This window comes from Panthera pardus, unplaced genomic scaffold (genome assembly GCF_024362965.1).
Source record: "Panthera pardus isolate Hobbes unplaced genomic scaffold, ASM2436296v1 HiC_scaffold_7, whole genome shotgun sequence".
Taxonomy (NCBI): Eukaryota; Metazoa; Chordata; class Mammalia; order Carnivora; family Felidae; genus Panthera; species Panthera pardus.
The window spans coordinates 36,275,777-36,280,252 of NW_026527002.1; the positions used below are offsets into that span (position 1 = coordinate 36,275,777).

General features: G+C 39.7%; 1 pseudogene; it reads left to right on the forward strand.

Annotated features, from left to right (window-relative positions):
* Positions 1 to 645: 645 nt before the first annotated feature.
* On the forward strand, positions 646 to 2,504 carry LOC109269288 (ferritin light chain-like; annotated as a pseudogene).
* The last annotated feature ends 1,972 nt before the right edge of the window (positions 2,505 to 4,476 follow it).

The following is a 4,476-nucleotide window of genomic DNA, read 5'->3' on the forward strand; positions in this document are numbered from 1 at the left end:
CATGTTGTCACTTGCCAACAAAGGAAGCCAACACTGCCACGCGCTCAGCACCCCAGACCAACCTCCAAAACATAAAACGCTACCGGTTCTCTCAGGTCTGGCTGCCAAATCACATGCAAATTCATCTTGTTGTCATCCACAATCCAGAACAATGCTGGGAAGGGGACGTTTGGAAAGGTAGTTAGAGCTCGGCTTAATTGGCACAGTATAAACCTGGATGTGTTATTTGGGTCTCATTTTTAAAACATACTTCTTTAAGATTCCTTTCTGTAACTCCTGAGACCAGCCTAACTACTAAAATGTAGCTCTGTAGCACTTCTCTTTTTTTCTTCAGTCATACGTAGTTTTTGTTTGTTTGTTTTTTTATTGCTTATATCAGCCCCACAAAATGAAAAAATAAAACTTTTCAGCCTGGAAAAAGGCACATACACGTTTTTCACTGGAAAAAAAAAAAAAAGTTCTGAAATAGTGCCTGCGAAGTTAAAGATTTTCTCCATCTTCTCCCCATCTTCTCCCACCTAGAAGAGTTTTTGGCATTTATGGAATTAATTTCATTGAATTATTTCATTTGTACAATTTTAAAAATTAACTCTGGCAGTTTCCATATACACAGAAGTTTTTTCTTTCCAAAAGGTAACTTCCATGATGGCACACAGTAAAATGGAGGCCAACGTGGTGAGTGGTTGGTGAATCTCACCCAGCCCAAAGGTCTTGGATGTTTGTTACGCGGTAGATTTTCATCTTTCTTCCCACATCTTTACCGCATAAATAAATGTTGGAAGCAATGCAGTATTTTCTTTTAAAACAAATTTTTAAGTCCTTTCTGTGTTATGTAATGGAACGTATAAACAAATATGTCAAGGTAATCAGCAAGAAAAATCAGTTGAGTACTCTCTGTCAGGCTGCCTGGCCCCCGTTAGCTTTTCTATACCTGTAATAAAAATATGTCTAGTGAAAGGAAACATACAAAGGACAAAAAGTATACTTCTTCCATAAAAATTAAATTTTCAAAGTTGTTCCCAACACACCTGTTTTCTCCCTTGAGAAGTCAGTACTTTGTTGAACTTAATTAGGAGTGAAATGAGTTGTTCGGAGCCACAGGATAAAAAGGACCATGGGATTATTTAAAGTATTAAATTTGAAATACAATTTATATTTTTTCCGGAAAAATTTTGTCATATTTTCTGACTTGCATTTCAGAAATTTTTCAATGTATCGAAATATTGGTTGATTTTAAATATTACATGTTAACAAAGAACTTGCCTCTTTCAACTGTGCCTCTCCTCACATCAAATGTGAACTTGCCCAGTTTTTTCAGGTTGGACACATATTGAACAAAGTGTCTTTATGCTAATTTGAAATCACTCTGTCCTATGCTTAGCAATGAATTAATATCAAGATGGTTTTTCATTTTTGAAAAATGAACTGTGATTTTTTAATAAAAATAAGTCGAGTATTATTTATTATATTTGACAAGCTACTCAGCTAACTAGGCAACATTTAGTGATGTCCCAGATAAAGATGTAGGTAACATTCTTTAAAAATAGGAGTCCCTGGTGAATTCTTAGGACTTGGCACTGTGTGTGATTGTTAGTTTTGCCTGTACCTCTGAAAAATGGCAAAACGTGAATCCGTTCATTAAAAAGCTGTCAGCCAACTGAAATTCAGAAATAGGCTACTAATGGTAATTAATTAAATTCTACTTTTTTTTCTTAGTGCGTTAAGTACATTGACTCAGTTACAAAAATGAAACCAACAACTTGTTGTTTTTAAGTCAACTCACAAAATGTTGCATCAGGTTTAAGAGAAATCAAAAATTATTTTTAAAAATGTAAACCGAATAAAACATTGAAGTATTTATTCTTTCTCAACAGATAGTATTGCTTTTAAAATGGGATGGATAAAAGCAGCACATTCTGCGGTCCTGTGGATCTGTCTCTTGCTTCAACTTTCAGATTTGCCAGAATTGTTCCACCAAGGGGAAGGGTGCCGTCAACCCTCTGGCTAACAAGCACCTGCACGCCTCTTACACCTACCTTTCTCAGGCTTCTATTTCTACCACCACAGGGCAGCTCTGGAGTGTGTGGGCCCCTTCTCTTGGCCCTGAGGAGAAGCACAAGCACGCTCGGAGTCTCTGGAAGATACTAGTCCAGTATAGGCTCCACGCCCTCTTCCAGGACGTGCAGAAGCCATCCCAAGATGAGTGGTGTAACACCCTGGGCACCATGGAAACTTCCCTGGTTCTGGAGAATAACCCAAACCAGGCTCTTTTGGTTCTGCATGCCTTGGGTTCTGCCCCCGCAGACCCCCATCTCTATGACTTCCTGTCGAACCACGTCCTAGAGGAGCAGGTGAAACTCATCAAGAAGATGGACAATCCCCTGACTAACCTCTGCAAGCTGGCTGGCCCCCAGCCTGGGTTTGGCGAGCGGCTCCTTTAAAGGCCAACCTTGAAGCACGACTTGGAGTCTTTGAAGCCAGCAACCTTAGAGGGGCCCCTCTGACATCCCCAAGGTGCCAGGGCTTGGGCCTGAGCTTGTCCTGGGAGCTACTCAGCAGCTTTTTAACTAACCTAAAGCGCTCTGGCAGGTTGTGGGCCAAGTGGAAACAATAAATCTTTTTGTAGCCAATCAATAAAATTAAAAATTAAAAAATAATAAAATCTAGGGGCGCCTGGGTGGCTCAGTCGGTTAAGCGTCCGACTTCGGCTCAGGTCACGATCTCGGGGTCCGTGAGTTCGAGCCCTGCGTCGGGCTCTGGGCTGACAGCTCAGAGCCTGGAGCCTGTTTCAGATTCTGTGTCTCCCTCTCTCTCTGTCCCTCCCCCATTCATGCTCTGTCTCTCTCTGTCTCAAAAATAAATAAACGTTAAAAAAATAATAATAATAATAAAATCTAATGGATAAAAAATATTTTGGGGCCTTTCTTTTGAATTACCAATTAACAGTTCACATTCCTTTTTTTTTTTTAAGTGTACTTATTTATTTTGAGAGAGAGCGTGTGGTGTAGGGGCAGAGACAGAGGGAGAGAAAGAATCCCAAGCAAGCTCCCTGCTCAGCACGGAGCTCCACTAGGGGCTTGATCTCATAACCCACGAGATCATGACCTGAGCTGAAATCAAGAGTCAGACGCTGAACAGACTGAGCCATGCAGGTTCTCCGAAAGCTCACATTCTTATAAGCAACACTGTTATGAAAAAAAAAAAAAAAATCTAGATATGAATACATCTGGTTGCTGTATTACAGAAAACATCCAGGGAAGACTACGTTCTGCCCCTCTGAACAGATCTTCTAAACAGATTTCATCCACAAGTAAGAATTACTAAATATCCAGACATTGTCAGAAAAAGACAGATAAATGGAAATACTCAAAGTTAAATAGGAAAGACAGTCTTTCAGTTTTTACTTTGCGGTGATATGCTACTTGAGATATGCCAAGAGCTATAATGCTATATGTGGGATAGAGTTATTACCTGTATCCTGCCACAGGATTTAGAAAAGCTTTAAGGATAAAGCAGAATTCTAAAGAAGGGAGGTACAGGTTGGGAATGAGAGAAAGGTGGGGACAAGAGGATCACGCATGTAGCAAGAAAGTAACGGCCAAAGGAATGCAGCTATATGAATTGTTACTACATTATTATGTATTAAAGACCATAAAACAGATGATACATTGATTTTTCTGCTAAACCAAACAACCTTAAAAGAGTTTCCAATTGGGGTGTCTGGATGGTACAGTCGGTTAAACATCCTACTTCGACTCAGGTCCTGATCTTGCGGTTCCTGAGTTCAAGCCCCATATGGGGCTCTGTGCTGACGGCTCTTTGCTGACAGCTCAGAGCCTGGAGCCTGCTTCAGATTCTGTGTCTCACTCTCTTTCTGCCCCTCCCCTGCTTAAGCTCTGTCTCTCTCTCAAAAATAAATAAATATTAAAAAAAAGTTTTTTTAAGTCTCCTATCTACAGGAAAGCTTCAGTGTAACAGATTCAAAATAGAAAGAATCCATAGTTATTTTACAGGGCCAAGGTTTTAATGCACCAAATGAAAAATAAACCCTAAAGGGAGGATGCAAACTAGCCCAGAGAGAAATCAGTCATATCACTCATAGGTGGTAATTGGATTTGATCGGTGAAATTTGAGTTTGAGAAGTGCTATGTTTTTTATTATGTAAGTGATCACAGCAACTTGAGACCAGATTAACTTTACCGAAAGTTTCTCCCCTTACAACTCAAATTAAATCTGCAATAGTGGTTGGGGAAACTGCCACATATACCCAAATGCTTTGTTCTCTCTGCATATCAGTCGATAAGTAAAAGCATTTTGTAAACCTACCTGGAATGCCATCTATGATAGAAAGTGCCATTGTATCTAGTAAAGGACAAAAATTATCCTTGTTCATCAGAGACCTCTGTATTGGAAACTTCTACAGAAACTTACAGTTTTCTCCACATTGGAGTGGACCTACATTCTTGAATCACTAGG